Here is a 10,993-nt window from a genome sequence, read left to right on the forward strand (position 1 = left end):
CCAGCCTTCTGGTTAGCAGTCAAGTGCCTTAGGCACTAGGCTACCAGAGCTCCCATACTCGTAAGAAAATACTCATTGGCATGACTTTCATATGATCTCACATGTTTTATGAATCTACTTCCTAGCCCATTTATCCTCTCACCCACCTGTATATCTAACAGTCTTGAGAGATGATCCTAAAATTACTATTTCTGCCTCTGACTGGTATCACACGTCACTGAGTACTTGTAACTGTAGAGTCCTGCACCTGGCAGGAAAGATAATGATCCAGATTGTTGTTGTTGTTGTTATGTGCTGTGGAGTTGGACCTGACACATAGTGACCCCTCCTTGGGTTTCTGAGGCAGTGTCACTACAAAAACAGATTGCTCAATCTTCCTTCTGAGGAGTGACGGGGGTTTGAACTGCCAGACTTCTGGTTCACAGTATGAACAAGGTAGGCATCAGCTAGTCTGAGTCAAAAAAACAAGTTCACCAGTACCAGTTTTATACATTCCCAGTTTTAGAATCAAAGTCAGGTCTGTCTGACCAGGCTTACAGACCCTTGTTTATTTGTTCTCACTGGTTTTAGATAATCAGAAAAAGGCCCCTTTTCCAGGTGGATGGAGTCCCACAGGAGCCCTTGTAGCATAGAAATTATTTAATCAGGGATTAAATCACAGATTATTTAATTATTTCAGGGAGCTCAGCTGCTCCCTGAAAGGTTGAAGATTTCAAACCTACCAGCAGCTCCATGAGAGAAAGATGTGGCACTGTTTCTGTAAAGATCACAGCCTTGGAAACTCTTTGGGACAGTTCTGCTCTGTCCTTCAGGGTCTCTATGAGTTGAAATTGACTCAATGACAATAGGCTTGCTTTTCTGGGGTTTTGGCAATCCCACAGAAGCACATCTTGTTGACTTTCTGGCACCTTTCTGCCTTTATTCTCTCTGTGGGGCAACCCTATAGTTAAGGTGATCTTGGTGAGTAGCTGGAATGCTGAATTTCAGCTTCGTTTTCTGCAGAGGCTGGGTGATTTTGAACAGGAGAGAAATTGCACAACTCTGTGTAGGAGCCCTGTTTTTTTTGTTTTCCATTCCTTCTTTCGGAAATTGGTTTCTCCTGGATATCTCTCCAAAAGCAGTCAATAAACCTTGTTATCATCTTTAAAATGATTTGTCTGCTAAAGGTGCCAAAATTCACATATCACCAATAAAAAATTAGTTCAATAAAAGTCAGAATTACTTGTATTTATTTCACAAGGTATACTCATCAATGAAAAATGAATAGGTTTATTATAGAAACTTAAGAATTAAAATAGTGTTGTATAGGTTGGATTAACCTCAGAAATAGAAAAGCAAAAGTTGAAGGGAAAGAAAATAGACATTAAAAATCTCAATTGTTCAATGTGGGGAAATGAAGAAGGAAAAATGGAGATTGGGCCAAAAATGAAGGTAGAAAAGGAAATGCTCAGGAATGAAGCAATGTTTCATCTAACCTCTTTTAGATATCTTTGCACATGAACTAAGTTGTCAAATTCTGGTCAAAAAGTGATGAGGAGTTTATATATTTCCAATAGGAGTTTACTCTCTCAGAGGTCAGAACAGTAGATCATTACTACAATTAGAACTTTTAAAAAGTTGAGATCAAGTAAGATAATGAAAACTAAAACTAGTCAATTCCAACTCATGGAGATCTCATGCACTTCATGGTATTTTCGGTGACTGATTTTTTGGAAATAGTTTACCAGTCCTTTCTTGCAAGGTGCCTCTGGACGGGCTCAGTCACCAACATTCAGTTAGCAGCCAAGCACATTAACCATTTATACTACCCAGGGACACCAAAGAGAAGACTCACTCACTGCCATTGAGTGGATTGCAACTCATAGCAACCTCCATTGGGTTTCCAAGGTTGTAAGTCTTTATGGAAGCAGACTTCCTCATCTTTCTTCTGCTAAATGGCTGGTGGGTCTGAACTGATGACCTTTTGGTTAGCAGCCAAATGCCTTAACTACTACAACCACCAGAGCTCCTTAAAGAGAAGACTAGGGGATGATCATCACTCACTTTCAAACATCTAAGGAGTTACTATCCTGAAATGCTGAACATACACATCTCACTACAGAACTTAGAAAAGTAATATTGCATTAGAAAAAATACCTCTTTGTAATTAAAAGAAAATAAAGAAACAATAAATGATGAAAAATAATCAAAAGGAAAAATGATAAGAATGGATAAAATATTTTTCGATGGCTCATTGTGTGCATTATTATTTGCATTTGGCCAAAGCAATTGTTGAAGTGTGCTGCCTAGCCAATTCTGACTTATCACTACACTATAGAACAGAGTAGAACTGCCCTATAGGATTTACTAGGCTGTAATCTTTATGAGAGCTGATTGGCAGGTCTTTTCACCAGCAGAGAGGTTGGTGGATTCGAACCAGACCTTTTGGTTAGCAGCCAAAAGCTTTTACTGTTGAGCAACCATGGCATCTTTGCTGAAGCAATAATCAAAGCCAATATCTCAGTAATTTATGAGACAGACATTTATTTCTTACTCACCTTACATAAGGACTCTGGGTTGGTTGTATTTTTGCTGGGCTCAGCAAAGCTTACTTGTCTTGATTGAGCTTGGCTGGTCTAAGCAGGACTTAACTCTGTTAGAATCTATGTGTTTCTTTTTCTGGAACTCGGGATGAAGAAATATCTTCTATCTGTGATGTGTTCCAGTGATGATGGAGTAAGATAGGCAGCTCAAACAAGCATTTGAAGCCTCTTCTTGGATATACATCTATAACATTTTCTCATATCCCATTGAGCAAAACAAGTCACATGGCTACTGTAAAATTAATAAGGCTGGAAAGTGTAGCTTATGTATTTTCCTATGGATATTTTAACATATTGCAACATACTGGAAGGTTTAAAACAACAGAAATTTATTTTCTCATAGCTCTAGGAACCAGAAATCTGAAATCAGTAACACTAGGGCCAAATCAGGATATCAGCATGGTCCCATTCCCTCTTTAGGCTTTAGGGGAGAATCTTTCCTTGAATCTTCCAGCTTCTTGAGGCTATCAGCATTCCTTGGCTTGAGCCTCATCACTCCTGTTTCTAGCTCCATCGTCATATCACCTTCTGTGAATTTGTTAATCAAATCTCACATTACCTCTCATCTATAAGGATACATATGATGGCATTTAGGGTCCACTCACATAATCAAAGGTAATCTCCCCATCTTAAACTCTTCAATTTAATTATATCTACAAAGATCTTCTCCCAAATGGATTACATCTCAACAAAAAGAAACTGAAAATCTTTACAATTGGACCAATAATCAGCATCATGATAAATGGAAAATGATTGAAGTTGTCAAAGTTTTCAGAATACCTGGTTCCACAATCAACACAAATGGAAGCAGCAGGCAAGATATCACATAACTTACTGTACTGGGCAAATCTGCTGCAAAAGACCTCTTTCAAGTGCTGAAGAGCAAAGATGTCTTTTTGAAGACTAAGATGTGCCTGACTCAAGCCATGGTTTTTTCAATCACCTCATATGCACATGAGAGCTGGACAATGAATAAGGAAGACTGAAGAAGAGTTGATTCTTTTGACTTGTGGCATTGGCAAAGAATTCTGAAAGTTCCATGGACAGCCAAAAGAAGTAACAAATCTGTCCTGGATGAAGCGCAGCGAGAATGCTCCTTTGAAGTGAGTACGGCCAGGCTTTGTCTGACCTACTTTGGTCATGTTGTCAGAAGGGACCATTCCCTGGAGAAGGATACCATGCTTGGTAAAGTGGAGGGTCAATGAAAAAGGGAAGTCCTTCAACAAGATGAATTGACACAATGGCTGCAATAATGGGCTCAGGATTGTGAGGCTGGGCGCAGGACTCGGTAGTGTTTCATTCTGTTGTAAGTAGGGCTGTTATGAGTCAGAGCCAACTGGATGGCACTTAACAACAACAGCAAAAAAAGATTAGGGCCTGATATCCCTGTTGTTGTTGTTATGTGCCGTCGAATCGGACAGACTTATAGCCAATCCTCTTTGGGTTTCCGAGGCAGTATCACTATGGAAGTAGATTGCCCAACCTTCCTGCCAAGGAGTGGCTGGTGGGTTTGAACCTTCTGGTTAGTGGTCAAGTGCCTTAGGCACTACGCTACCAGAGATCCCTGGAGGTCATTCTTCAGTGTACTATAGTTTGCCTGCAGGAAAAAATGGCAAAAGAGAAGTAAATGAATATCTTTAAACAATTAAAATTATCTACCATCTATGACGTGCATTAAGCAAAACTGTCATCTTTTATGAATGAGTCAACACTGGTATAGGCTACAATTGTGTATTGTCATATTCTTAACTTTGGAATTTTTAAGACAATAGAGACAATGATTGATGTTCATCTCACCTGCTTTGGTCATGTTGTCAGAAGGGACCATGGAGAAGGATATCATGCTTGGTAAAATGGAAGGTCAGCAAAAAAGAAGAGAATGCTCAATAAGATGGATTGACAGTGGCTGCAATGATGGGTCAGGTATAGCAACATTGTGAGGCTGGCACACGACCAGGCAGTGCTTCTTTCTGTTGTACATAGGGTCGCTATGAGTCGGAGCTGACTCAACAGCTCGTAATAAACATATGGTTGCTTGGTTTATGAATGATCTATTTATAGGCATTAAACATTGATACCCCTTTTGTATGATTTCTGGTTTCCTAATTACAGGATACCCCTTTTGATTCATCTTCTAATATTAATATAATTTTAACATTTTAGGTACTAGCATTCAAGACCATATATTAAAAGACAAAAAAAAGTTTCACATACTTTCTTTTGAGAAATGCAAATCATTTGTCTTCTTAAAATTAAGTGCTAATGAGTGCTACAGAAGTCCTAGTGGCACAACAGTTAAGCCATCAACTGAAAGGTTGGTGGTTTGAACTTACCCAGTGGCTACTTGGGCAAAAGATCCAGTGGTCTGCTTCCATAAAGATTACAGCCAGCAAAACCCAATGGGACAGTTTTATTCTGTCACATGGATCACAATGAATCTGAGATAGATTCAACGGCACAAATGGCACCAAACAACGACTGTTAATGATCAGAACGTTTAATGAGATCTGGAGAAATTATGGAGCATTTAAGAGGGAAGTTAATAATCTTGAGCTTCAGGGAGTTCAAATTTGGACATAGATTTATTATTTTTATTGTGTGGAGGGTGCTTTTATTGACATGATTTATGATCTTTCATATCTTTTTATCTCCCTTTTATCTTCTCAACATTCTCTAAGGTTTGGTTGAGAAGTTGTTGCTATCTTCTTTTTCACAAATGAAGAAATTAGATATAATGAGGTAAAAGAATTGTCCAAAGTCATATTGGAAAGTGGGTAGAATAGTCACTCTTAGTTATCACCATCAACCTATTTCTTATTGAGTAATATGCATATTCATTATAAAGAAAAGAAAATGCAAAACAAGGAAGAAGAAAAAAAAGTTTTAGAATTTTTAAACACTTAGAATTTTGAAAAAATAAAGAGTTGAGAAAATGAAAGGCAAGAATTTAATTAGGGAACTTTAATAGGGAATACATTAAATATAATTTATAGGTCAATACAAAATCAACCCAGTGAATTTAGAGGTATTTTAGAAAACTATCTTAAAATGCATTGCCTTGGTTTGTTTAAATTGTTAAGTAATACATTTTAGTTTTCTTCTAGCTGTTTCTTACTTAAAGAAAGAAAAAGAAAAAGAAAAAAACAAACAGCTAAAAGATTAATGATGTTAACATAATATGCACAGCGTTTTCTGTACTGGCTCTTGCAATACAGATGGATTACAGCATATCTGGAGCCCATGTTTCTACCTCAGTTTTTAATTCCCATGAGACTGGAAGAGGATGTTATTGCTTGGCAATCATGCTCCACATTACTTGTAAATCAGCATATTCCATCTCTGCCTTTGTGTGAACTCAACAGAAAGATATGCACATACAACTTTTCCTGTTTTACATAGCCTGCCTCCCCCCACCCGTTACTATAGAAAATAACAGGTGTTATACATAACACTTGTGGAGAGCACATGGATATAGTAAAATAAAGAACTCAAGCTCAAGGGAGAGATAAATTATGGCCTAACAATTCTGGATGCTTTGGGAGGTAGTGATGTTGGTGATGAGATTAAGAAGTCAAGAATGAAAAGTCTTAAAGTTCAATGCATCACTTTTACATTTTTTTTTTCCACAAATTAACAGTTGTGTTAAGCCATGAATTCCTCAAAGGTGGGATAATATCATATTGTTATAGTTCTTTCTATCACCTAACATTGTGGAAAGTGTAAATGCAATAAAATATAAATAAAGTTACTAGTGATTAAATTGGATACAAATAAATTTCAATTCTAAATATAAAAAGTTATAGCATGTTATAAGTTTAATGTTTAAATAGATGGGAAAGATTAATCTTCTAAATTATTTTGATTTAATAAATTGAAATCTTTTATGATAGTAAAGACTAGGGAATGATGGTTAATCATTATTATTTTATTATTATCAAACCAATCCACTTCTACTGTCCAGAATAACCCTTTAGGACAGAGTAAAACTGCCCCATAGGGTTTCCTAGGCTATAAATCCTTATGGAAGCAGACCAGCAGAATGACTGATAGATTTAAATCACTGACCTTTTGATTAACAGTCGAATGATTTAACCATAATTTAACATTATTAAAATAGTACAAATTACTTTAAATTTAAATATAAAATTTTAATGATGATTTGATCTTACTTTAAGCTAATTATTTTTATTAGCTACAATTGACATTTTATCATAATTCAAATTTAATTAATAAGTGCAATGTGGATTAAATTCAACCAGGCAAAAATATTAGCATATATTTCAGTGACTTTTGTGATTGTTATCTAAAAAATGACAACACTGTGAAGATAAACCTCAAGTTATATTTTGACAGTCTAAGTGAGGTAAAGGACTGATGATGGTGTTTAAGGAACAAAAACTCCCAGATGAATCCACAATCACGTTTGCCTGGATTACTCAGATATATATTGCATGGAGCTGTCTAAAATTTTGTTTTTCATATCTATTCATGGACAGTAAAATCCTAGAAGCTTAGTTCTTCAGAATTATAAAGTGCTTATTCTTTAAATAGTTTTCTGGAACATTGGATCCATCTCATCCTTCATTGAGTTTCTTTGGAAATGAAGCCAACATCGTATGTCTGCTGTGGATATGATATAAAGAACTCATTTAAATAATGTCAAGTATTCTACATAAACAAAAGTATTTAGGGATGTGAGAACTGCAACACCATGGAAAATTTGTGAAATGATTATTAGTGAAATTAAGAGCTATTTCCTTTTTTTTTTTTCATTTTGGGACACCTTTGTGTGTGTGTGTGTGTGTGTGTTGTGATATGGGTGGTGAAAGTTTACAGAGAAAAATTCATTTTCCACACAGCAGCTCACATACACTTTGTCTCATGACATTGACTTCAATTTCCCATAGTGCAACAGTTCTCTTCACCCTTTTTCCCCATACTTACCTCTTCCCTGTGACCTTCCCTTCCATGCACCCCTGCCCCCTGAGCTGTCTCCCTGTGCATACACAGCCCTTCTACCCTTCTATTCTCCCATGATTGATCTCTCCAGGGATTGTATCTACCTAATGCAAATGTTCAGCTCATATGCTTGTCATTTGTTTGGCTGGAAGACACTGGTGTGGGTTCAATTCCTTACATAAAGTGCAGCTAGGGGCCATAGTCTCAGAGGTTTTACCAGGCTCTATCAGACTAGCAAACCTGGCCCTCCCCCTTTTTTTTTTTTTTTAATGATTTTGAGTTTTTTCCAAATTGTTCTCCCACTCTATCTAGGATCTCCTACATAGCTCCTCTGAGTGGTTGACAGTGGTAACCAGGCACCATCTAGTTCTTCTGGTCTCATAGGCTGAGGATGGCATGGTGTACCAGTCACTTGGACTAATTGCTTCCACGTGTCTTTGGTTTTCTTTGTTCTTCTTTGCTCAGGATGAGGAGAGACCCACCATTGCATCTAGATGGCTGCTTGCAAGCTTTTAATGTCCCAGTTACTATTTGCCAAAATAAGAGGTGGAACAATGTTTTTGTGTAGTATGTTATGCCAATTGATCTTGATGTCCCCTGCGACTATAGTCCTGAGCCCACAGACCCAACTACTCACTCCCTTTGGGTAGCTGGCTGTGGCCAAGAAGTGACTATAACCTTGTCCCTTGTCAGTTCTACTATATACCTGAACATATTTATGGAATATACATATACATGTAGAAACAGTGTCTGCCGAATCCATCCATACGTGGTCATAGGCACACTCCCCCTGCATACACACACCTGATCGTTCTGCCTGTCCACCCATCTATCCACTCATATATCAATGTTTGCCATCGCTGACAACACAGTACTGTATGTGTAAAAGGGTTCATCTTTGTTTGTAACTCCCATGCACATCTCTGTCTTCCTTTTCCTCAATGCCACCATGTTGATTACTCACATTTGGTATAGTGCCCTTCCCTTCCCCAAATCAATACTTGTCTCTACCTGTCTAACAGTGTGGAAAAACAAAAATTTTAAGGTATCTTCACACATATTAACACACACATATACAAGATGAATATGTATATAACACAATAAGTACATTGGTATTTGGAATCATGAATTTAGGTTTGGAAGAGATCTTAAAACCAACTTCCTGACAAGAGGTCATCTAACTTCTGTTGAATGAGGGAGGAAGTTCACTCCTTTCCTAGAAGTTCATTTTATTGTTGATCCACTCCTCTTTTGCATTCGTCAAATATCCAGTGCCTTACTTACGGTAATTTCTTAATAAATGTAAAATTAATTAACAAATTCAAATTCATATCACTTTTAATGACTCTCATCCTCTGATATAAAATATTTAACTATAGCTACTTTGAGCTTCTAAGACTCCGGTGGTGCAGTGATTAAGCAGTAGGTAGCTAACTGGAAGACTGGTGGTTTGAACCCCCTAGCCCACGCGTGTGAGAACGATGTGGCAGTTTGCTTCCATAAAGACTTATGGCCTTGAAACCTATGGGTCAGTTCTATGTCCCAAGTAGTTGCTATGGGTTAAAATTGAACAGATGACAGTGAGTTTGGTTCTTGATGACCAGTGGTTCAGGGCTCGGTTGCTAACTGAAAGATTGACAGCTCATAATCTCCAGTGGATCTGAAAGAACAGATTTAGCAATCTGCTTCCTTAAAGATTATAGTCTAGGAAACTCTATGGAGTAGTTCTACTCTGCCCTGTATGGTCACTGCAAATCAGAATCAAGTTCATGGCTATAGTTAATGGGAATTTCTAGCTTTTGAGTATTTTTTCATTATAAACACACCAAAAATATTTTCCCCCCAGAGGAGGAAAATTAACTGCACATCTATCTCTTTTTCTTCAAATATGAACATTTAATCAAACAGTTAAAATACAAATGAAGAAGTTGAAAATTTATGGAGGGGAGATATTTCTATTAATGAGAGCCAAGATTTTATGTATTTTTTTAATCAATCACATCAGAGTGGTTAGTTTCCCTCTTTTGTAGTTAAATAAATTTGTAATTGTTGTTGTAGTTGTGCTTATTTTTTGCTTTTATATTGATTTTTTAATTTTGCTATTGTTATTTATTTTAAGGCCAAATTTTACATATCTTGCACAATTAACTTTTAAAATCAAGGATGACAGAAAACATAGCACATCATCATCTTTTCCTCTACTGGCTTCTATGGCAGACACTGAGAATTAATTATAGCTCCTTTTTACACCCTAAAGTTCAGAGGCCAGGTGAAATTTTTCCTCCAGTCCTTTGTTGACTCCTAATACTATACTCATTTGTCTTCATCTCTAATCTTGACTTCAGAATGCACATATATACCCATCACATTTCACCATACTAGCTGGTACTGTCTTGTGGTTTTTGAGATGTTTTTGATTCCCAATTCTGAAAAGTAACTTGTAAAGCAGAGTTTCTAAGTCCATGCACTCTGAAAATTTGATGAACTCTTCTTGTCTATTTCTAAATTGTACTAATATGATATTTGTCCATTTTTCTATTCTTTTTTTTTAAAAATATATTTGCTTAATTAGTTAATAAGTTCACCTTAGCAGACATTTATTCCACTTATATATATATTTTTTTGTTTTATACTATTTACCCTCATTGTGAGCTTATAAATTGTTGGCCCTGTTTTCAATTACTCCATTTCTCAAAAAAAAAAAAGCTCTGGATATTACCTCTTTCCCATCCACATGATCCCAGGGATGAGGATGGGCAGGCTCACTTTTAAAGACAGAAATGTTGTCATTTGGAAATGTCCATTTCTTTTACTAGCCTGGTTAACAATTTATCCTGTGTAAACTTATGATCTTTATAATAGCTATGAAGATTCTAACTTTAATCTCATGTCAGTTGACTCCATTTGTTCTTTATCGTTAAAAATTATTCACCTTACTTAAAGAAACAAAAGAAAAAAAAGGGGAAAAAAAGAAAATTTCTCCAGGTATCACCATTACTTTGGTCTGCATACTCTAACATGGAAAGGAAATAATTTCAGGTAAGTATTAAACATAATTATGATGAGAATTGATTCACTATATATAGAGTTAACATATCCTAGACAGATGAAGTATATATATTGCATATGATATACTACATTTTTTTAGAAAGGACGGAGTACATTTATATGACAGTTTGTCATGTATAATCTACACCAAAAACATTACTTTTTGTTTGGTACCAATCATTATAGATTTGTAGTCTTCTATTGATATAATTTTAAATAAAAATTCAAGATATGTGTTCTTAATGTGCATCTACTAGATCTTGGCAATGCCAATTTCAAAAATTTATCTAAAATAATCACAATCATAATTCAGACCTCTTCTATGCAGCATTCATTTAGGAAACTCTGGCTCTCAAATATTGTTGTTGTTGTTATGTGCTATCGAGTCAGACCCGACTCATAGT

The sequence above is a fragment of the Orycteropus afer genome, unplaced genomic scaffold (assembly GCF_000298275.1).
Source record: "Orycteropus afer afer isolate SDZICR_OR568_19922 unplaced genomic scaffold, OryAfe1.0 scaffold00007, whole genome shotgun sequence".
Lineage (NCBI taxonomy): Eukaryota > Metazoa > Chordata > Mammalia > Tubulidentata > Orycteropodidae > Orycteropus > Orycteropus afer.